Source organism: Haliotis cracherodii, unplaced genomic scaffold, assembly GCF_022045235.1.
Source record: "Haliotis cracherodii isolate W230 unplaced genomic scaffold, xgHalCrac1.p SCAF_7, whole genome shotgun sequence".
Classification (NCBI taxonomy): Eukaryota; Metazoa; Mollusca; class Gastropoda; order Lepetellida; family Haliotidae; genus Haliotis; species Haliotis cracherodii.
Genome location: NW_027266330.1, coordinates 16,998,071 through 17,024,464, shown reverse-complemented (window position 1 = coordinate 17,024,464; position 26,394 = coordinate 16,998,071). Strand labels below are relative to the sequence as shown.

Sequence of the window (26,394 nt, the reverse complement as noted above, 5' to 3'; positions counted from 1 at the left end):
ACTGCCAGTAATCTGATAGTGTGGTTGTGTACAGATGGTGAGAATAGTGTGAAGACGGAATATGAACTAGTGAGTGAGTGAGTGAGTGAGTGAGTGAGTGGGTGAGTGAGTGAATGAAAGGTGTTCATGCTGCAGTTAGAGATATTTCATGGAGAAGTGGCAAACGTCTGAAACCTGCACCACTTCGGGCTTTCCTCCCACATTAAGCCGATACGCCGTGATATAACTGGAATATTGTTAAAGCGGCGTTAAACCCAACTCACTCACTCACTCACTGGATATACGGGATTGGGATCCCCAGTTATATGCAAATCCCTTTAATATGCTCGAGATACCTTTATATATTCCGATATCCCTTAATAACTACCGATATATTTCAACATATCTCGATATCCTTTAATATTTACCAATATCCTGAATATTTCCCTAAATATCGAAAACCCTTAATACCTTAATGGATGCTGATATTACAAACTATAACGCACCACCCCTTTTCCTATCCCAATAGGCTTAATATTCCTCGATATTTCGGAATATTCCTACACACGGACATACGTCTGGTTGTGGCAATGTATGTTGCCTATAAACGGACAACTGTCTTGTGGCAATGGGCGGTGCCTATACACGGACAGCTGTCTTATGGCAATGCATGGTGCCTATACACGGACAACTGTCCTGGTGCAATGGACGGTGCCTATACACGGACAACTGTCTTGTGGCAATGGACGGTGCCTATACACGGACAACTGTCTTGTGGAAATGGACGGTGCCTATACAAGGAAAACTGTCGTGTGGCAATGAACGGTGCCTATACACGGACAACTGTCTTGTGGCAATGGATGGTGCCTATACACGGACAACTGTCTTGTGGCAATGGACGGTGCCTATACATGGACAACTGTCTTGTGGCAATGGACGGTGCCTATACACGGACAACTGTCTTGTGGAAATGGACGGTGCCTATACAAGGAAAACTGTCTTGTGGCAATGCATGGTGTCTATACACGGACAACTGTCTTGCGGCAATGAACGGTGCCTATACACGGACAACTATCTTGTGGCAATGGACGTTGCCTATACACGGACAACTGTCTTGTTGCAATGGACGGTGCCTATACACGGACAACTGTCTTGTGGCAATGGATGGTGCCTATACACGGACAACTGTCTTGTGGCAATGGACGGTGCCTATACATGGACAACTGTCTTGTGGCAATGCATGGTGCCTATACACGGACAACTGTCTTGCGGCAATGAACAGTGCCTATACACGGACAACTATCTTGTCGCAATGCATGGTGTCTATACACGGACAACTGTCTTGCGGCAATGAACGGTGCCTATACACGGACAACTATCTTGTGGCAATGGACGGTGTCTATACACGGACAACTGTCTTGTTGCAATGGACGGTGCCTATACACGGACAACTGTCTTGCGGCAATGAACAGTGCCTATACACGGACAACTATCTTGTGGCAATGGACGGTGTCTATACACGGACAACTGTCTTGTTGCAATGGACGGTGCCTATACACGGACAACTGTCTTGTGGCAATGGACGGTGCCTCTACACGGACAACTGTCTTGTGGCAATGGACGGTGCCTATACACGGACAACTGTCTTGTTGCAATGGATGGTGCCTATACACGGACAACTGTCTTGTGGCAATGGACGGTGCCTATACACGGACAACTGTCTTGTGGCAATGGACGGTGCCTATACACGGACAACTGTCTTGTTGCAATGGACGGTGCCTATACACGGACAACTGTCTTGTGGCAATGGACGGTGCCTATACACGGACAACTGAATGATTCTGACAATGGATGGTGTCAGAGAACTACCTGGTTATGAAATTGCAGCCATCTTTCAAGATGTCAGAATACATTGAGCTACATACCAAACTGCCATGTTGTGTTATTCCGGCGTACCTTTATATGATAAACTATCTACTTTTTGCAGGGATGGTCCCATAAACGGGGCTGGGTTGGGTGCAGTTAATGTCTAAGATGATTTTTTGGTGTATTAGTGTTGACGCAGGGTGTATTTGAAGTAACTATGGTAACAGTGTGTTCCAGCTCACGAACGTGAAGCCCTCTTGAACACACCCGACATTCATCTACCCAGGCATTGCCAGGTTGGAAGCTCTCTCTTTGATCCCAGCTCCCGCTCGTAAAGCCGATCATTAACGACAAGGCTACACTCATATCTACCGTACTTTATCTTTTCTTCTCCCAAAGCCTTGCAGATCATATCTCAGACGAAGTTTTAAGCCAAGAAAATGCAAATTCTTGATGTATGTTCTGATGTAAGTCCACATTAATTGCGTGACCCCTTTGAAGTAGGGTGGGGTAAAACACAACCTCCTCGTAATTGCAAAGAGAGGTCTAGCACACATCACCATCAGCAAAAAATAACCATGATTTATGATTTACACGAATGTGAAAAAGATTGTCAGGCTCACAGACGATATCAGCAAAGTGTTAAAACGCTGGGCGCATCGCCGGGGATATTATTAGAGCAAGCATATCATTAGATAACTACCAGATGTCAGGCTACAGAGGAGGGATTCATTCAGATGCGTTGATTGCAGATTTACACATGGATGTAAGTTTCTGTAGATGGCATAAACCATGCTGGTGTCGTCGTTCAGACGCCATGCTGTCCCCGTCGTCCCCGTGGCGGGGCAACTTTATGTGAGGACGGGGAGTAGACGGCAAAGAGTAGAGGAGGGTGATGTATGTACATGATAGCGCGGTCATGGGGATGGTGTATATTTCATGAGATGTGGTTTCATCATCTGTGGTATAATGACACACCCAGACGTGATGTATGTCGGTTTCATTGTGCGTTGACAGGTGGTGATGTTGGCCTTTTTTGAAGGGTGGAGGGAATAACGATGATAATGATGATGATTATTGAGTAATGATATTGATAATGACGTAGCTGGCTCGTTATTGCTTCTAGCGTCGCTCTGATTGTGACGTCGTTTCGGCTTTTGACGTCGCTCTTGCTTTTGACGCCGCACTATTTACGACGTCAAGACTGTTTTTGACGCTGATGAGCTCCTCAAATCAAATTTGAATCCTGCTTCAAAATACAACGTATTCAGAATTCAGTCCATCGTTCTAAATGATTTAAAATTCATAACCCTGAATAACTTCAAGTTTTTGAACGGCATTTATAAATGATACCAATGAGGAAGAGACTATATGGATGTCAACTTCTTTATTATGAGGAACACAACGTTTCGGAGTATATGCTTACTCCTTCATCAAGTGTACGATGAAGGAGTATGTATATACTCCGAAACGTTGTGTTCCTCATAATAAAGAGGTTGACATCCATAAGTTATCTTCCTTCTGAGTAACAAATTACTAAATCTTTCCTAGATACCCAAACCAAAGATAAAAAAGTAAACCATACATATCGCGTGTAGCCGTATATCACGATATACAGTGTCGGTCGCCGTAAGTGAAAGCGAAATACAAACTAAACGCCATAGACATAAGATATGTGTCCTTACCCACAAGTATAAACCCACACAATACCATAACGGCTCGCTTCAGTGTCCGCTGACACCATCGACGTTACCTTAACGCTTTTCCACAATAAAGATTACAATAGGCAGTGTAAAAGAGCCTATATTTTACAATTTCGTATTATATATACATTTACAAATTTCCGTTATCATGAAACACCAGTCTGCGTTTCCTTAAGTTGGCATTGTACCTTGTACTGAAGACCAACCACTATCACACAATCACGACAAAGCTTCGCACAATGACTTGTAAATAGGCGCTATGACAATCATTGCTACATCAGAAAAAGGACGATATTTTACAGGGTGTTTAGAGGAACCTACCCGGCCTCTACCCGTCCACCCTTTGTGTTTCGGCATCCGGGTGGAACGTAAGATTCCTGGTGTGATAATGACTAAGCGCGGCGTTCCGTAAACTCCAAACATATCATATATCTCCCCAGCTCAGTTTATGTCGGCGCTTATAATCTAAAAAAAATATTTGAAACTATTAGATTTGTCATTAAAACAGTACTGGGTCAATGGCTACCATGGGGTCATACTCTGCTAAAATAGTTAATGCATAAAATAATCTTACGACAACATAAAGTGTGGTGGAATATTGCCAAAAATGTAGAAGTACCCTTCAAGCATTCTGTAACTGGATATTAGGATTATAACTCGGGCAGCGATATATTTTTTATGAAATATAAGATGAAGATTAAGCATGTTTTCTGCGACCATTTGTGTTTTCCATTCTGACGTGATCTTAAATAAATATTTTATATCAAGATGTTGCGTAATAAAACACTGTTGGGCATCACATAATACCTAGCTGATAAAACATTAAATGTGTGGGCTGGGCACTCACTATAATGAAGCATCACTACCCTGCAAAATATATTCAGATACTACAAGTACATCTTGATGACAGCACAACTCACAGTAGCGGTAGTCTCATCACTACTAGAACAAGATGTTGTTACCGCAGCTACCTTTTTTCAGAACAAATATCACCGCTGGTGCTATTACTTAAGTAATATACATGCTGTTGTTACTACTTCTACAATTACTGTTATAACTGGTGATGTTCTGCTACTGTTACTAGTAACTCTGTTACCGCTGTTACTGCACCCCTGCAGATGCTTCAACTACTACCCCGACTCCTACATACTACCCCGACTCCTACATACTACCCCGACTCCTACATACTACCCCGACTCCTACGTACTACCTCGACACCTACGTACTACATCGACACATACGTACTACCTCGACACATACGTATTACCTCGACACCAACATACTACATCGACACATACGTACTACCTCGACACCAACATACTACCTCGACATATACGTACTACCTCGACACCTACGGACTACCTCGACACAAACATACTATATCGACACTCACGAACAAGATCAACACCAACGTACAACCTCGACACCAACTTACTTCATCAATTGAGGCCTACTTCTAATGATGCGACGTCATTGCTACAACTACTACAAAATCTACCGTAACCTTGGCACTACTAAAACCTCTTCAATTACTACATCTATTGCCGCTATTTCTACTACCAAATCCTTCACCACATTTGTCTGCAAAATATGTGTTCAAATAACCTCAGTCTTCTCCACAACTGAAGCAATTTCTTACTACAACAAGTGATGCTACCGGTGTCGAACATACCTGTATCGTTACACTAGCGGCAACTACTGCCACGACTACTGTTGTCACCACTCCTTGTGTTGCTGCTGCTGCTACTACTACTACTACTACAACTACTACTACTACTACTACTACTGCTGCTGCTGCTTCTACTACTACTACTACTACTACTACTACTACTGCTACTACTACTACTACTACTACTACTACGACTACTGCTTCTACTACTGGTACTGCTGCTACTACTATTGCTACTGCTACTATCACTACCACTGCTGCAACTACTACAACCACTACTACTACTACTACTACTACTACTACTACTACTACTACTACTACTACTACTACAGTGTCTAACACACATGAAGTCATTACACTACCGGCTACTATTACCTCGACTACAACTACCACCTTGCCCGACTACCGAGGCGGAGCTTTATGCGGCTCATTGTTTGCTCAAAGTCAGTCCTGATTCACACACCCAGGTGACAATGGCGGTCGTATTATATGACACATTAGAGACTCCGACATGAGTATATACATTATCACTACTTACAATTTCAAAGATACATTCAGGGTCTCCTTCTTCCTGGCACATTACGCGCGAGTCAAACCATTAGCCAGCAAACTGCTTAAGCCCACTGGCTAACGACATTAATTGAGACGGAACAGATTGGTCTGGACATCGTTGGGTCAACTTTGAGTTATATTTTCGCATTATGTGAACATTTCATGGAAACAACGTGTTTTATCAGAAGAGACTGAACGTCGGACCAGCCAGGTGCTTCGACAGAGGGAAACAATGTATCAACTCTTTAACCAAACAGAATTAAGACAAGCACGAACTTTGTATATGACGAAGAAAATACGAAATATGCTGTCATGATGTCATTTATAAACAACTGCGCTGTCATTAATTGGCATACACAAGACAGATTGTTTATTCAAGTCTCCCCCTGTATCAATACAGCAATAACCACATATACAATGTATAGCGAATTACACACACGTGTATAGCGAATTACACATACAATGTATAGGGAATTACATATAACTCGGGGCGAGTTCCAAAGTCCTTGAACATTGTCATATTGTCATATTGCTGACTACAACGACAAAACAAATATTCGACAAAGTTCGGTTACATTATAAAGTTACATGGTAAAGTTTATCGACTTTTACTATTAAAATTTGGCGCTTATAGGAGGTGGATAGTCTACACAGCATTAGTCTCTAATATGGCATCACGGAAGAAAAGCTGTGTTCTGTGTGTTGTAACACTCCGGTCGTCTAAAACCCGATACCTTCCACCTCAAGAAACACGGTCATAGAAGGAAGTCTTTCTTACACGGTCTTGCTGTTGTTTTTAGACAAAACAGAAGCGAAGAATTGAGACTGATGTCATTTGGGCTTTATCAACAAGTCGGGAAAAGTTTTGGGTTACAAAAACAAAACTCGGAGCGACTATCTTCTGGAATACGGATTCGGTCGGGTAGTTGCTAGTTTTATAGCCAATAAAGAGGCTGGGGTGGAGGCAGATTGAATCGCGCACCTGGGCAGTTCCTTTGTTCTGCTTGTGTTTCCCTTCAGGTATGCCCTGTTACCAGCTACCCGGCTTTCCCAGGGTAATATACCTGTTGATACCATGGCTGCGTTTCAAAGATGGGTTTCTTCAAAAAATGAGAACACGTTCTTCAAGATGAATTATTGTTTCAGGGCCGTGAAACGTTGATTTTGTTCCTTCACTTGGAAAGTTTTTAGATGTTGCGAGAAGGCAACAGCAAACACAATGTTTTAAATGATATGTATCAAATTTGTCAGAAGCAGGCATTTAAAAGATGATCTGTATAGGAATGTACTGGAATGCCAATGGGATTTTTAATCTCTTTAATGGGGTTGGATTTAATATGCCTTCAGGTATTGAGATTTTGATTGATACACTGCACATGTGTGCAAACAATAACAATAAGGTGTACATGTAAGGAGAATCAACAAGGTCTTATGCCTGACATACGAGGCCGACCCGTGAAGATCCGGGGTAGAATAGTTCTTCAGCAACCCGTGCTTGCCATGAAAGGCGACAATGCTTTCGTAAGAGGCGACTAACTGGATCGGGTGGTCAGACTGGCTGACTTGGCTGGATGCACGTCATTGTACCCCAATTGCGAATATCAATGCTCATGGTGTCAATCCGAGGGTTGTCTGGTCCAGATTCGATTATTTTCAGACCGCCGTCATATAGCTTGAATGCTTTTAAGTGCGGCGTTAAACTGGACAAACCAACACCTTAAAACACATGAGCGTTATGATTTTGGTAGTACTTGATGGACGGAGTGAAGGTTATGCATATTTTCACTGGTCATATACCTAGTAACAAGTCGGGTCCTCTCCGGCCATACTCGCAGCGATGAACTGGAACACATCAACGATAATATCATTGCTTGAGCAGGGAGTGAGTGAGTTGGGTTTAACGCCGCTTTTAATAGTATTCCTGTTATATCGCGGAGTGTCAGCTTAATGTGGGAGGAAAGCCCGAAGTGATGCAGGTCTAAGACGTTTACCACTTCGGCGAAACCCAGCACGGGTATGGTGCTGACAAACCTAGAAACATAATTGGGGCGAACCGGTATTCGACCCCACAATCATAGGTTTCTGGCGTGGCCAAGGGACGCAACTCTGCACAGCGAATCGCGGCGCCTTAGACGACTGGGGCAACCGTGCCCCCGCTTTAACAAAGTTACATTTGGGAATGGCGATATTTCTTCTAAGCATCTCTGACGTAAATAGGATCGAATGTTAACCGATTGGTTTAAACTCAGAATTGTGTGGCACGCACGGATCACCCAGTTATCAAAGTGCCACAATTCACCGTGCAGAGTTGCATCCCTTGTGCGTGCCAGTAACATATGGCCTTGGGTTCGAATCCCAGATTCGCCCCGATATTGATCCTTGGTTTGTCAGCACCATACTAGTACTCTCGGGTTTCACCAAAATGATTAACGTCTAACACCTGCATCACGTCGGGACTTCCTCCCGCTTGCACGCTGTGATATAACTGTTCATAGCAGCGTTAAACTCCACTCACTCACTCATCATCTTTTGTTCGTGATTCTGACGATAGTTCCATCGAGGGGTAATGTACAGATTTGGCATAAGTCACATTTGAATCATAAGTATGTATATCTTATTTATGAAGAGAAACAATGGGTATATCGTTCGTATATCTGGACAAAATGACTCCATTTACGAATACATGTACACAAAGGCCTATTCTGTGAATCAACAGTGAAAAGGACTCTCCTGTGGATATTTTAGTCAGTTTTATTTTTGTTTTTTTAAAAGTTTTGAACTTAAACATTATGCATACTGAGGAAACAGGATAACTCAGTTACCTTTTTACTTGTATACACACAGAGGGACATAGGGTGGTCTAATGGTTAAAGTGTTCGATCGCTCGCTGGAATATCGCTAGAATAGTGCTTGAATACTGCTTGAATACTGCTTGAATACAGCTTGAATATTGCTTGAATACTGCTTGAATATTACTTAAATATTGCTTGAATATTTTTTAATATTGCTTGAATATTTTTAAATATTGCTTGAATACTGCTTATATATTGCTTGAATGTTTATGAATATTGCTTGAATACTGCTTAAATATTGCTTGAATACTGCATGAAGCGGCGTACCTCACACTCACGATCAACGAAGAACCAAAGGCCGTGTCTCACGAGTATGTCGCCTGAACGCATCCCACGATACCTGGCATCCTCGCACCTGTTTGTACCTGTCCTGGTCTGAATTCTGACACGTTGATCTGTACTCCGACCTGCACGGACTGCTAATTCTCCATATTTATACACACACAAGCACACATTTTTATACACTGTTGGGGAGAGGACATCCAATGTTATAAATATTTACCGAAACTTCATCACGTTTACCTATCCATATTGATAATATGCGTCAAACTTGTGCTCCCGTAGGGGAATAACGCAAACATTTATATCAAGATATTATTTATATATTGAAATTAAAACTATAAATTGCATCACAGGGGGAATGATAAAACTCCCCGTCAGCCGCCTACCATATCGAACCTTATTAATACAAGTCACGCTTCAAGGCCTTCGTAGATGTACTTTACACTGGTGGAATATGCTTATGGACTTTTCACTTGCTTGAATACATTTGCTGGTATTTTTAGTGAGTACTTAAGAACATATATATAACCACCCGAATATCTTGATAACATCTTCAATAACATATCTCCCCTGTCCTAGATCACAATGTGTTTTTGATAGCCAAATAAAATGGCTGGTATTCACAAACATATTTTTAGATAACTGCCAAAATTTTACTTTTCTATTACAGTGCAAATATATGCATGTAACGTGATGAAGCGATTGCAGAGCATGCTCTACTGCAGAGTAATTTTTCATGTTCATATTCAATGTAATACGCAACTCTTAATAAGCGCATATTTGGCGCAGGGCTTTAAAGTCTTGTTAGATACACTTATAGTCAAAGATAAGTGCATTTATGTTCCTATTTATGATGTGATATTTTAGTAGCACATGCCAAATCGTTAAGTCAAAGATTTATAACGGACTGGAGTTTTAATGGACTAAACATAGACTTTATAAACATATGTATTTCTTAATATTGAAATTAACAAAATATCCAAACTTTTAATCGACATTTCTGCTTACCCGTATTTGTGATCCTTACACAAATTATGCGGATGTGTTCAATACCAATAAGAGATGTTTAGCGGTATAAAGGGGAGTCAGTGTGAGAGAGAGTATGATGGGGGAGATGGCGGGGGACACCAGACATGTCTTCCACAGTCTACCCATGTGAGAAAACGAACCCGGGTTATCAGCGTCACGAGAGAACGCTTTAACCACTAGGCTACCACCCCCCCCCCCCCCCTCCGATAGGGAGAGAAACTTGGAGGTGTGTCATACTCTTATTCACCTGACACACAACAACCTACCCTAGTCTGCCCTGACATGTTGTTTGTTGTTTGTTGATAGTTTCAAATCATCCTAGCTTCTCAATTTCAAATATCAATAACTTAGGCATCGTTACTTCTGACTGTGAGTATATACATCATCACTAACTCGTTATAACCGTAATTCAGATTTTCCAAATCATTATTACACATATGTTTTAGTGATCAATGCCACAGATTCCATTGAATCATGTCAATTCAACAATACCATTGAATCATGTCAATTCAACAATGTCACTGAATCATGCCAACTCAACAATGCCAATGAATACGCATCCGGACATATATACAAAGCATGACGAATGCACAGTAAATATTTACAAGCTCATTCAGCCAGATGCTTTCTGTACGATGTACCATGTCTAAGTGTTGGAGCTATTAATTACCCTTTTACACCTGTACTATTTTCTCCACCTGGCTTGATTACTAATGCAGCATTAGCGAGTTACCTCATACCGGAGATCCATTTCACTGTGCGATTCGTGATGGAGTTTCCGTATCGAGTATCGCGGAACTTGACAGACGAAGGGCATTGCTATTATCCAAGCAGAGTTTCGGTTACATAAATAATCACCCTATTAATTATAATGCAATACAATCCTTTATATGTCAGGTCATGTTCGGAGTCTATCCATACTCGATTCAGTACACACATATAATCATGTTCCAAACTTTTAGAGGGGTACGTGTAGTGACCATTATTTGTGTATGTTTTAATATTTTTCGCCTTATGTATCGGTTAAACGGGCTGTTGTTTAAAGTGGTTGTTTTTACACTGTCATGTGTTTTGCAGTTTGTACCAGCCAAACTGCCTGTTGATTTTTAGACAGGTTGTCTTTTAATGTCATGTTGTGTCAAGTACGTTTGTGCTTAACTGACTGTTGTTATAATGTCATGTTTTGTCCTATACGAAAAATTTACTGTCGCTGTTGTTTTAATGTCATCTGCTTTGAGCAGTATGTACGAGCCAAACTGCCTGTTGATATTTAAACAGGTTGTTCTTTTAATGTCATGTTTTGTCCAGTACGTATGTGCTTAACTGACTGTTGTTGTTTTAATACCATGTTTTGTCCAGTACGCTAAACTTATTGTCGCTGTTGTTTTAATGTCATGTGCTTTGTCAAGTATGGACGAGCCAAACTGACTGTTGATATTTAAACAGGTTGTTGTTTTACTGACATGTATTTTCCTCTATGTATACGTTAAACTGATTGCTGTTCAAACGTGTTGTTGTTTTGTCATGTTTTTTTCAGTATGTTTGAGCTAGACTGACCGTTGTTGTTTACACTGGTTGTTGTTTTAATGTCATGTGTTTTCCAGTATGTATGTGATATTGGTTTTCTGATAACCGAGGTGTGGATTAACGAGGGTGAACTTTAATAATGCAATTAAATGCATGTAGAATGTCTGGTGTTTAAATGGACTGAATATAAACTTTATACGCATTTGTGGATTAAAGAGGGTCAACTTTATAATTAATCTATTTGAGATAACCAACTAATCCGATACTTTTCGATAAAGGTGTTCTGATTACCGAGGTGTGGATTAACGAGGGACAACTTTTTAATGCAAGTGCTTGGACTACGCGTCTATACCATTCATTATTCACTTACTATATCACGGACACGCTTCACAAATTCAGAATAATATGATATTCATAACGCATATGTTATGTACATTAATTTCTCATATCTGCATATTTCGCATTTCGTATCTGGCTGGGTTCCCGAGGAATCCAAACTGTTAGAAAATTAATGTAATCAGTATTTAATACCTCTAAGGACTTAATGTAGAAGATCGAAGGCTATACCATGAGTATGTCGTTAAAGCGTATATGTCCCAGATACCATTGGAACAAAGGCCTCGTTATTTACACTAGTGTCGCGGGTTTAGATCCTCAATGAACGAATATGAAGCTATTGTTCAAGTTGAAAAGGATCACAAGAACACCGTTTCCATAGCCTGGAGCTGTGTGTCGAAACGGTGCCACCTTTATTTATATTTTATCAAGACCTACAAATAGGTATGAAAACAAACATTGCAAGCAGAGGCTATTTGCTCCTTGGCTTTATACCTGTGGACGAACATATTTACTATCGAAAATTCCGAAGTAAAATTTCCCGAGGCTTAAAATGAACCTCCGTTGGTAGTTGGTCGTGCTGGGGTCTATCTGTCCCCGGGGTATTCGTCGACACAAAAGCTTTTAAGCTGTTGTAATTTGGAGGAAACTCATATTTGAAGGGAACACGTGTATTCAATAATTGGCGGAGCCCGCGGCTTTCAGATACACCTGAACGGGTTGACATGAGAAGACTGTTGGTGGGAGATGGGTTGGGGTGGGATGGTGGCGGCAGAAGGGTGGGGGGTAGGGATGGGGGGTGGAAAACATTGTGGTCGTGTAGGAATAATTAAATGCCGCAGTTTTGCAATTTCATAAGTAAATATTGTTTTTGTTTGTGGAACGAAGCTGACATTATTGATACAGATGAGAAAAGATGTCTATCTAGGGATGGAGGGATTAACAAATTGATATATAATTTCAACACAATTTGATTTGTGTTAGGGAACCGAGCATATTCAAACCGACTACGTATTCTTAAACTGAAATTTTATCAAAACAATATTACATGTACACATGTTATCAGCATCATACACCATATAAACCAATGACGGTTGTGTATGCCTATATGTTGTGACTTATATATATACAATATGTAAAATACGTAACTGAATCGAGATTCCTTACTATTATTGAATTAATGTTGGCGCCATTATTTTGGCGACAATGGGCTGACAATGATATCAATAAGACATAATTTAAAATAGTTTTGAAGGAAAACATATCGGTATCTCTTTTAAATCAGTATCCAACATAATACACGTAAAAAAGTGTACACGACGCTCTATGTAAATATAAGACATAACCCTTCCCATAGTCATAACTGAATGTAAACGTTATGAAACCCCATGCCAACAGGTATACCATGCACTGCATGAAAACTGTTGTATAATGTATTCCATGTACATAATAGTACAATGTGTAAACACAATAATTGTAATTGCACAATAAATCACAACAATTGTACAATATACTCCAAGAAAACAATTGTATGATATTCTCCAAGAAAACAATTGTACAATAAACTTCATGAAAACAATTGTTCATTATACTCCATGAAAACAATTGTACAATATACTCCAAGAAAACAATTGTACACTATACTCCATGAAAACAATTGTTCAATATCCTCCAAGAAAACAATTGTACAATATACTCCAAGAAAACAATTGTTTAATATACTCCAAGAAAACAATCGTACAGTATACTCCAAGAAAGCAATTGTTCAATATACTCCAGGAAAACAATTGTTCAATATACTCCAAGAAAACAATCATACAATATACTCCATCAATACAATTGTACAATATACTCCAAGATAACAATCGTACAATATACTCCAAGAAAACAATTTTACAATATACTCCATGAGAACAATTGGTCAATATACTCCATAAAACAATGGTACAATATTCTCCAAGAAAACAGTTATACAATATTTTCCAAGAAAGCAAATTTACAATATACTCCAGAAAACAATTGTACAATATGCTAAGAAAACCAATGGTATAATGTTCTCCAAGAAAACAATTGAACAAAAAACGCCATGCAAACATTTATACAAAACATTTAACTGCACCAAACCGTTTAATCACCTTCCGATCCAAACATAACTTTAGGATGATAACAAAGATCCTGCACAATACATTTCACCATTTTATGCAACCAACTGACCAAATTTTTCACTATCCAAATCCGTAAACCCCAAAAGAATAACAGGCATAAACCCATTTAACAACTGCCTGGCTACTATACGCAGCATGTATACACACCAAGCTGATCAAGTTGAAGTCATTAAGGTTAACCCACATTATGGCTGTTTGCACAAATTAGGCGTACATATACCCTGGAGTCCATCAGGTGGAAGGATGGGTATTACTACCGGGGGATGGGTGTGGATCCTGTTGATTTGACCCAACGTCAAATTATGGACAGAGGAACACCTATGGTTGAGCAACAAAGGAATGTCGTCTTGCAAATAATTGCCTATTATTTTGAAATAAGCCCATTCACATCCTTCTAAGCTTGTCTGGGCATGCGTGAAACTTGGACCAGAAGGTCAGGGCCTGTGACGTGCTATCACATCAGATGGATCCCCCTGTCACTTACCGTGCATTGTTTGTCATGTTCTTTTAATTGGTATGCACGGCTTCAAGGTTAATGAAATAAATACCAGCTTTGAAAATAGATTTACGACATATTTGACAGGCGGCTTGGCTGAAACGCTCCATGTATCTGGAAATCCAATACCGGATCTAACTTGGTGTTTCCAGGCGCGATTGCATAAAGTGTACGACTAAGTGGAAGGCTACATTCTCAATCACATTAAACACGAACGTTGGGTAGATCTCCTAAGGTCTTCTCTAATACCACCTCTTATACCGTCTTAGGTAACGTCTTAAATTGTTGACATATAGATTAAAAGTACCCTGTTTATCGTCTTGATTAAAATTATTGCTTTTTCGGAGACGTACGCTTACTCTTAAAGTAGATCTTATCAGAGGTTTAGGAAGGAAGAAAAAAGCGACAGACATTTATTTCGAAGATGTTTTATATATGGCTGATTACTATGTTGAGACACTAAGGTTTCAAAAATGGGATGTGCTGTGTAGAATACATACAGTACTGCTCAAAACAAACATCCGCTCAATCGCGATCAAGGCGCAAAATGACGTTTCTTGTTTCTTGAGCATTAACAAAAGTATCAAGACCTTTACACGACCCAATCGACAAAAATGGGTGATTTGTTTTGAAAAGCGGTTTTTGTGGAATATTTCAGTCATGGAGCATCATGAGAATTTGTTGATTTCAGAAGTAGAACCCTCGATCCCTAAAGGAGGTTCTACTTCCGGAATCGACCCGTGAAGATCCGGGTGGAGAATAAGTCCTCAGCAACCCATGCTTGTAGTAAATGGCGACTATGCTTGTCGAAAGAGGCGACTAACGGGATCGGGTGGTCAGGCTCGCTGACGAGGTTGATACATGTCATCGTTTCTCAATTGCGTAGATCGATGCTCATAATGACAACAACAGATAAAGAACGTTTACATAAGCGCCACATAAGCGTGTCATAATACCATAGATCCACCCTGCGCAGAAATAGTGTCAAAAGTTATCAATAACTACGTTTTACAAGTAATAAAATGCCGAATTAAAAAGAAATCCATTTTTTCATTTCAATTCCACTTTTAATGATAAAGTTATATGAATTTTACATCCCATAAACTTCATCTGTGATGCACATGTTAATTGCACCTTTCAGAAATGCATCAGTAAGCCAATATATAGCCTTACCTTTGTAGCATACACGTGTATACAATGTGTTATTACCACCTCTGATAACTCGAAACGTTCTCCATCACTCGAAACATCTCTATGTTCTGGTTGAAAAACGCCGAACAGAGACATGATACAAACAGACAGAATAATATGTAAGCTTAAAAGTTTGAAATGCAAGGACAACAATATGTACAAGTTGTTTCGGGTGTACACTTGACACATATATGCCAGGAACTCGCATAATCCCCATTCTTCCTTCGATAAGCATCATCCTCCGTGTATAAGCGTACGCTAAAATGTGTGAAGAATGTAACAAGCCTTATTACTGTCAACTGGAATGAGACTCGTGTATTTACGTGCATTGTTCGTGTCTATTTCAGCTTCTGGCATGCCCCGTCCCGAGAAACCCCCCATCTCCCGACGCTGATAACATCTGTGGGCGAGAGAGAAGGGGAGGGGGGTACCCTGAAGGTCATGTCACCCCCTGACAGACCAGACCGGCGGACCTACCTGTAGCGTTCGAATTACTCCACGTGATTATAATCAACTGTCATGACAACCAATAAAACAAAGGTGTAGGACAGGTAGCCGACGTTGATTAGGGGGTAACCTACCTGACAGGTAAGATGGGGAAATGGGGAAGCCATATGGGATGATTTATGGGAAGGGGGACACACGATATCCCTGTGTGGGCTAACGGGCTGGCGTTGTTTTAAAAGTGGGAGGGTTGCCGGACATAATTATGCAATTCCTATGTGACAGGTCAAGTTGGATGGTCCACCCCATCTCTTTGCAACAGGTAATGGCGCCTTTCAATGCAACAGGTGGTAATTATAAGATGAGAAGAGATCTGCAAATTGCCTTGAAATGCCTTTAATTGTTACGGAGGCTTAAAGAGAGTCAGTTAGGAATCGTGAATGCCAAATAAAATTTCCTTTGCGCGTCCTTTGTCAAGGAACGTTTCAGTGTCAGAATTCAGAAAGACATTTAGCATAGATCCCATCTACCAAAGATGGCCATTTAAAATCAACACCATCGTCGACATATATTCATGTTCAGGTAAAGTGCATGTGTCCTTTGTGAATATTTATTGCCATGAAACCTATGCCAAAAATATTATATTTAGATCATGTAATTTGTATTTGATTAAATCCAAAAATGATTTAATGATTTACATTTCATAGGATATTAAAATTGCCGTCTTGTTTCCCGTGCAGAAAACATGTTGTTTCAAAATGGGGAAAACAAAACCGAGTTTTAAAATATATTTATTAATGTAGGATTGTATCGATCATGAAAATATGATATCAACAGTTATGACTCAATTTATCCAAACTCAGTCAGGCGGATGGGAAACAATTATGGCTCGTGCTGTGTTCTGTAACACGTTTACAGCAGATGCGGGCAAAACAATCACAGGGGTCTTCCATTGGCGATAGGGTTCTGATAGTACCATAATGTGAATTAATGTTTTAGGAAGTATTGAAACAAAAATCTTATCTAAAGCACATGGGCAGTTAGTGTTTCCCCGTCATGTTTATTCATGTACGTATCATATGAAATACCTTTGACAGAAACATGATGTATCATGAAACTGGATCATGTATCGATATGTCAAGATTCGATTTATTGTCAGTCAATATTATACTGATTTTATCTGTTTGATGTATGCAAGTACTTGTTAAAATATATTTGTATGTCTGGATTTTAGTGAATATAATATATGGGGAAGCGTTATTGGAAACAAAATGTTCCAGTGCAGTGCTGAGCAAGAGGTACATTGTTAACTTTGTTTCTGTATATATACTGGATTCAAACAATAAATTGGAAGATTAATCAGCTGAAAGCGTCTTAATAATTATTGGTCTATCTTTCTATAATGTACTGAAACACTTTGAAAACGCATTTTAGACTTTGTTGTAATAGTTGGTAAAATGACCACCAAAATGAAAGTAAGTTGTTCTGTGTATTTGGGCCTGGGGTAATAAAATAACAACACAACATTCAATTTTGTTTGGAGATGGACTTGTGCACACTTGTTTTTCTGATTAGAGTTAAAGTTGAGTATGCGTTATCAACGTTTTCAGTGTATTGATTTGTGTATAAGTTATTTATTCTTAAAATAATACAGTATCCATACGTTTGATAAAACCAAGACACACGACGCAAACCAGCTTCCTTACACATGTATAAAAGTCACCTTATGACATGCATGTTAAAACCACCCACTGACACACGTGTAAAAATCACCTATAAAACACGTGTTAAAACCACATTAAAGCCACAACTTTACACACGTGTCAAAGGCTCCTAACGGAAGACAACGAACGTCTTTAAGACACCTTAAGACACACGTGTTAAAGCCACTTATGAAACACGTGTTAAAGCCACACAAGTACACACGTCTTAAAGGCTCCTAACAACACACGTCTTGGAGTCACCTCATGACATACGTGTTTAAGTCATCTTATGAAACACGTGTTAAAACCCTCTCAAGAAACACGTGCTAAGACCACCTTATGAAACACGTGTTAAAGCCACACCAATACACACGTGTTAAAGGCTTCTAAGGACACACGTCTTAAAGTCAGCTTGTGACATACGAGTAAAATCACCTTATGAAACACGTGTTACAGCCATCTTATGAAACACGTGTTAAAGCCACACCAATACACACGTGTTAAAGGCTCCTAATGGCACACGTGTTAAAGCCACCTTATGAAACACGTGTTAAAGCCACACCAATACACACGTGTTAAAGGCTTCTAAGGACACACGTCTTAAAGTCAGCTTGTGACATACGAGTAAAATCACCTTATGAAACACGTGTTACAGCCATCTTATGAAACACGTGTTAAAGCCACACCAATACACACGTGTTAAAGGCTGCTAATGGCACACGTGTTAAAGCCACCTTATGAAACACGTGTTAACACCACCTTATGAAACACGTGTTAAAGCCACCTTATGAAACACGTGTTAAAGCCACCTTATGAAACACGTGTTAAAGCCACCTTCTGACACACGTGTTAAAACCACCATACCCTACCATACCCACCCTCGTGGGTTTCATCAAGGTGTTAGGACAACCGTTAATTCCAGCTGTACAGATTACATGTTTGAGATACTATTCAAGGCGGCATGTACCCATTTCACTATCTCTGTGCGCCCATACCTAATGAAACACTAACATGAAAAAATATCATGGAAAAGCGTTGGAAACTACGTGTCAAATTAGTACATATGAACATCTGAAAAACATTCTTGAAAAGCCTTTTACCGTATTTCCTATTGTAGTTTGAACATGGCATTACACCTAAATTAGATTTATATCACTTTGGTGAAACCCACGAGCACGGCTATGGGGCTGACAAAACTAGAAACTAGATTCGAACCCACATAGGTTTCTCTACGCCTAAATATGGGTATGCTAAATAATGGAATCAGCGCCGTCTTGAAACCAATCGTCGCTCTATCTCAGAGATATTGTCGAAGTAACGTTAATTGTAACTAACTCAGTGAAATCACTGGGCCACCACACTTCATAAACATGAGCCTGAAACAATTGGGTCACATATCAACTGGGCGAAAATACGTTTGTTTTCACCACTGGGCCATAAACATTTCTGTATCATATCGGCGAATCATAACACTGTACTAACACACGGCTTAATTGTTCAGTTCTATATTGTGTGAGAGGCAGGTTCTACAAGGAGAGCAAGATATGTTTACCCTTGTTAAGGGTTATTTTGTCTTTTATGACCAATGGAATCGGTTTCGCAGACATTCGAAACTGATATTTTCTGGCGTTCACGTTTCATAAAACCACTGGGCCACAATAGTGTACGAACATATGGTATGCACCATTGAACCATTGGACCTCAGAATCAGAGGTTTCAAATACAAGATTTAGACCTCTAAAATAATAAGAAAATCGTCTTCGCCGACCATGGGTTGACATGTTCTGTATTTCCATTTCCATTTTCCACTCCTTTCAAGAGGCGATATAAAACCATTTGAATGCATTATATCATGGCTCATGTACGATCATAGGTCACCCAATAGCCGGAATGGCTGCCATTATTTCATGAATGTGTAATCATTTGCTATATCCGTATAGTTAAAAAACACGTCTCGGCCAGAGTATGCGATGTCATGTTTAAGGATATCTCAACCATCTACCATGTGGCAATCTAGGAAGAAGTAGGAATGATAGCTTACACCACCTGTAGAAGCACGCTCGCCACATGTTATCCACTTATTGCGAGAGTTGCAGATATTAGATACAAACAGATGCTGATAAATCAATGAAGAATCGGCGGATTAAGGTTGTCATTTGTCCTGAACGTTTTTGAAGGACAATCTCATAAAATGGGATCAGTATCTGCAACAATGAGAACTTTGATATTGAAAACTACTTGTGCTGAAACAGAAGTTTATCTCCCGCAGCCGGGACACAACCTTGCATCTACCAAGCTTCTATAGCACCAGTTTATTGTTATTCCTGGCAGTAATGCCAAACGGTCACGGCGTGTGAAGGCTGAAATCAGGAACAATTAAAAGCATTAAAGTCTCCAAGCAGGTGCTTCATTCTAAGAACAACGAAGACCACACCAAAATAGTGAAGGTTTGCTTGTGCAAGAATGTGCATGGGGCTGTATGCCAGCTGTTGTCAACTCTCGCCTCACGGAGTTTGCTGCATGGCTGGAGACTCAGCGTCTCGGAACCATTCCCACTCAGCCATAGGGCTAGATATGTCACCGCGCACGATGCCACCTGCTGCAGCCGTGCTGACATATTTCGAGATGACACGAGGGAGGTGGTGAGCACAGATCATGCGTGTGTTGCAGGGTGAGCGGTGGACTAGGGAGTAGGGCATATGTGTAGGGTATATGGGCTGATGGGTGGGAATGTGTAGGGTGGTGGGTTTTTTGTGTCTCATGGCAGGCAACATGCTATAGAATGGTAACAATGGAAATGGTAAGGTTGATGGTAACTGATATGGTCTTGTGTACAGCAGCATATATTTTGCGTATGGAATGTATGTGTTCGCCGGTTGGATGTTCATTGACTCCATGTACAATTTTGTAAGACTTTACGTTCAAAGTTCATGGACTAAAGTACAATGTATATGGCCTAATGTACAATATTCATAGGCCCAGTGAACAAAATTCGTGGGCTTTAAATACAATGTTCATTGGTAATATTACACTGTCCATTGGTAATATGTACAATGTTAATGGTGATATGTACAATGTTCATGGTAATATGTACAATGTTCATTGATTATGCGTACAATGTCAATGGGTAAAATGTACAATATCCCTGCGCTATTTGCCCAGTGTCCATGGAATATGCCTACATAAGTTAGGAGCTGCACGTAACTTTTTAATAAACTATATGATCATTTTCAAGTACCAAATCTGCTAATTCAAGAACTCCATACTAATGCTTGTTGTGGTCACCGTCTGTATGTACACTGTGCACTGACTATTTATAAATTGCCCATGCAGCAGGGGGCACGGGTGGACCAGTCGTCTAAGTTGCGGCAATTAGCTGTGCGGAGTTGCGTCCCTTGGGCAGACCAGGAACCTATGATCGTGGGGTTGAATCCCGGTTTGCCCCGATTATGTTTCTAGGTTTGTCAGCTCCATACCCGTGCTCGTGGGTTTCACCAAAGTGGTAAACGTCTGAGACCTGCATCACTTAGGGCTTTCCTCACACATTAAGCTGACACGCTGTGACACAACTTGAAAAAACGGCGTTAAACAATACCCACTCCTTCCCATGCGGCATGTTCAGATATTCTCAACTGATAAATATACAGTGCAAACCGACTATATATCCCATCATACAATTCACCGATGAGCTGATAAGGTGCCTATTCACTGAAAATATTAAACGGTTTAAATTGGACGAACGGGGACAGTCTTCTATTGACGCGAGCTTCAACTAAAAAAATAAAAAAACGACAGAGGAATTTATTTGATTCATTACCTATTGCTCAGAAGTCAGTAAAGACCGTCATGCAGATGCTACTTGGATGAAGTAATAAACTATGTTGCTGATAAAAGAGGACTTGACCCTTCAACTGCATCACTCGACAATCCTGATTTAAACATAAACCACTCCTACGTGGATATGTTGATGGTGCAGATAGGATGGTGTTGGGAATATCGTTTGTCGTGACCAGGAAAGAGATGACTAGGTGGTTCAGGGGTTATAGTGTTTGCTTGCCCCTTGTCATCCGGGTTCGAATCTTTTAATGAGTATAACGTATCAATTGGTGCTACCATCCGCTTGTTAGTTTTGGAATAGTGTTGACACATATTTAACATCGCGTTAAAGACTATTGCAACGTAGATGCACGTTCGTGTGTGGCTGCTTGTACTAGCCCAGACATATGTAGTGATATAGTGCTAGCCCACTGGGAAACCATGCCGTAGTTTAACATGGATAGACAACTCAGGCGAAGTATACTAACCCGAGCCGAACAGTCCTTGTTTTAGCCCCTTAATGGCGAACACCAGGCAGGGTAACAACAAGTACCATCGTTTTACTTTTAGAACGGTCGGCCGGGGGATCCAACCACCGACCTTCCGCTTTCCACAAGACCACGGAGGCGGGGGACGGGGTGAAGTACGTGGAGTATTGGACTTACGAAAAGAAAAAAAATATGAGTTAGTGGGTTTGATTTTAAAGCGAAAATATTCCAGTTATATCACAATGTCAGCTCAATGTGGGAGGAAAACCCGAAGCGATACAACTCTTAGAAATTTACCACTAACTGAAACCCACCATCATTTTGGTGCTGACAAACCTAGAAACATAATCAGGGCAAATCTGTGATTCGAACCCACGTTTCGGTTAACATAGGGGCGGAAGAGTGATGAGTGAGTGAGTGAGTGAGTGAGTTTGGTTTAACGCCGCTTTTAACAGTATTGCAGTTATATCGCGGCGTGTAAGCTTAATGTGGGAGGAAAGCCCGAAGTGATGCAGGTCTCAGACGTTTACCACTTCGGTGAAACCCACGAGCACGGGTATGGTGCTGACAAACCTAGAAACATAATCGGGGCGAACCGGGATTCGAACCCACAATCATAGGTTTCTGGCGTGTCCAGGGGACGCAACTCTGCACAGCGAATCGCGGCGCCTTAGACGACTGGGCCACCCGTGCCCCCTGGAAGAGTGATGAAGAGAGTGAGTGTTTTTTTACGCCGCCTTTATATATATATATATATATATATATATATATATATATATATATATATATATATATATATTCCAGCAATATCACGACGGGGGACGCCAGGAATGGGCTTCACACATTGTGCCCATGATGTCGGGAATCAAACCCGGGTCTTCGGCGTGAAGAGCGAACACTTTAACCACTAGGCTACCCGACCGCCCCGGAAGAGGGATGGAGCTGATATGATGAGATGCTGATGGATGACTACTGTATGTGAAATATAACACTGAATATCACTGCAAATGTCAACAGCAAATACTACGCATTACATTTACTATCACTCTGCTTACGTCAAAACGTATCCAGACGTTACAGGTCACCCGTTGCGTGCCCAATCTTTCACAAGTTACACAACATCGTATCCAGACAAATAAAGGCAAAGAAACGAAAACATCACCATGAATAGACAGTGGGGCCGCATTCATAGTCCAAACCCCAGACGTTGTCATCACGCAATTGAAAATTCAATTCTCGACATTACATTTACATGAGAATGGCCGCCCAACTGAAGAATTGTATATACAAACAAACGCCGTGATATTATTCATAAGAACCGACCCAACATCACACCCTCACCGCAGTAGTATTGTCAATAGACACAGTCCTTGAATCCGCTCATACTAATTGCTACAGTTTCAAATCCAAAACAAACACACCGATGGTCAATATAAAATAATAAACGGCCTTGCTTCAGTTCGATGTCCTCGTACACACAGAGCCTAGACTTTCTTTATCACCTAAGTACTGTTATAAAAACAACCTTAAACGGCTTCAATAGAAAATCTGCTACATTGCATATATATGTCTTTTCACAAACGGGCATCAAACACAATAAAAAGTCATAGACTACTTCCAAATGAGCCTACCGCGTTGAAGCCCTTTGACTGTGTGAAATACACAAGAATAGGGTATTGAGACTCGGTGACAATGACACGTTTAACTGTAGCTCGTAAAGGCGAGAATTCAGCTTAGCTTTGTCCAAATTATGATCCAAACTGTTTTGAATACAGAGTGTTTACATTGACGATTATTAGCAATCTGTAGAGGTGTGATGACATATCGCCAAGATTCAATGACAAGCCTTTTCACTTGCTCATAGTTACCCTTCAGTATTCACTAAACAGCGTTGTATAGTCGTGGGTGTTTAACGATTCACTGTCTCTTATAGTGTTACCGTCTATTGTTGTAGGTATGCGTTAGTCCTTTAAGGGGCCCGTATCTCTACAGCAATGAGTGTGCCTTCCCGAAAGCCAACACGAGATAATTTACGAACGAGGAGGATTAACGTTCCATCAAATTGACAAAACATTATAATATCTTTCCATAAATATAAATATATTGCATAAGAATACCCCGTTCCTGTTTGAGATCTATCGAGTATGAAGATATTAACTCAATTTGGCGATGTTAACGAAGATAGACAGTCCTTGCTGTACCTGACGACACACATTTCCACTGTTTTTAAGAACCGATAACAGCGTTGAAGGGACTTTTTTCCTTCGCGCATGGATAAACTACGAAAACTCCCCATAATTAAACCGTGGCCTTATCACCTTTATCAGTGAAGCGAGGAGTCGGGTGTATTGTAAACTCGCGTGAGAACGGGTAGACTCCGGGCTCATGTTTCAGCTAGGAGGTATAACGAAGGCTAGGGCTGCAGCGGACTGATTATTGTCGGTCTCAGGTGAAGGCTTAAGCATTCCTACGTTGCTACTAAGGCATGTTAATTACCATTGTCTAAAGCCCAGTTTCGGCAACTTGAAAGAATGAGTGGACAGGTAAAACAGAAGCTACCTGTAGAGTCCCGGTCTCAAGGTCACGATATGATCTATTGATAGGGCCGGCTTCGGAACAGCGTCGTAAATCAGAGATCTAACTATCAAAAAATGCTTAGGTACATGGACCGGTCGTTTGCTTCAAACGTCTCTGGGAACGAGCAGTAAAAGTGTCGCGTTAACTATAAGAGTGTTTCGGTATTCCATGAATCACAATGGGCTAGTTTGTTTATGAATGTGTTGTCAATACATGTCATGTATCCACGACGTTTATGACTTAAGTGTACATATGCGTAGATGCAAAATGCACCTTTTTTCCCTAAAATACTTGTGGCATTCTTTGTTTTTGTAAACCATGTACTCTTATGAATAAAAGATGAGTCACCAATATTTCATAATAACTTTTAGTAGCCATGCTGTTGAAAGTCACTGGGATCTCGCCACATAAAGACTATGGGGGTTCCAGAGACAATACACTGCCGAGCAAAAGAAAGTATACACCCGTGTTTGACGGTGGCTAAAATTGAAACAAACAAGAATTGGTTATTCGATGTTGATGTATTCGATACGGGTATCATAGTTGTGTTTGGGGCACTTAATATTGCAGTGTTTCGGCGACTTATGTAACTTTTTGGTCAAATCCAATTTTCAAGTGTATACTATATTTTGCCGAACAGTTAAATGTATTAAAACATGTAAGCCATGTGAACGGCTTAGTGAATATTGTTTTATGTCGCATTACCAATATCACAGCAATACCACGCGGAATAGGTATGAAGGGCTTCACATTGTACCATGCGGGAATAGAACCCGGCCTTCGTTGTGACGAGCGGACGCTTTAACAACTTAGCCACACCCCAAATGGTTACTTTGAAACGCGAGTTGAAAGTTGCATAATAACACAAATATTTGCGTGACCTGAAACATTTCAGGACAACACTGTGTATTATGTTGGTCATAGTTTACGCCTACTTTAAACCGCATACAAATTATTACAAATTACTGTCTTCAGCAACCTATGCTTGCCGTAAAAGGCGACTATGCTTGTCGTAAGAGGCGACTACCGGGATCAGGTGGTCAGGCTCGGTGACTTGGTTTATGCATGTCATCGTATCCCAATTACGTGGATCGATGCTTATGATGCCAATCACTGGGTTGTCTGGTCCAGACTCAAATATTTACAGACCGCCTTCATATTGCTGGAATATTGCTGAGTGCGGCGTTAAACAACAAACAAACAAACAAAGAAAAAACAAATTACTGTCGGAGCTATGAAGTGTAACAGTGCCAGATGCATATTTATAGAAAGAATCTAATAATCAAAGCAATTACTATTGTTACTGTGCTATTGTTATTATCTAGCCAATTGATCTTTAATGTTAAAACATGGGCCAAATGTTTTAATGACATTGTTTTAAGAATGTCTGAAATGTGTTACAAATTGGTCGAATATCAACGGTCGCAGTACAAGACACGAAAATATGAACAATTTTATGCATAAAAAATTCTTTAATGTTTCCTCTGAGGTTTCAGCGGGACTTCTTGCTCCTTCAGCTGATTGAAGGGCAAGAGGTAAAGGTAGGTGAGACCACCGGATGAGGATGCAAGTAACCCCAAAGCATCTGCAGAAACAAAGATGTTGATGTCCTTTAAAAGCTTCATGTTTTCATGTCAAACCATCTTCTGAATACCAATCAAAGACTTCAGTATTACAAAGATTGAGCGCAATCGTTTGTCATTATGTACATAGTCCACA

At 40.4% G+C, this 26,394-nt stretch overlaps 1 pseudogene; it reads right to left on the bottom strand.

Moving 5' to 3' along the window:
* Positions 1 to 656: 656 nt before the first annotated feature.
* Positions 657 to 26,394, bottom strand: part of LOC139448708 (uncharacterized) — a 40,575-nt pseudogene continuing 14,837 nt past the window's right edge.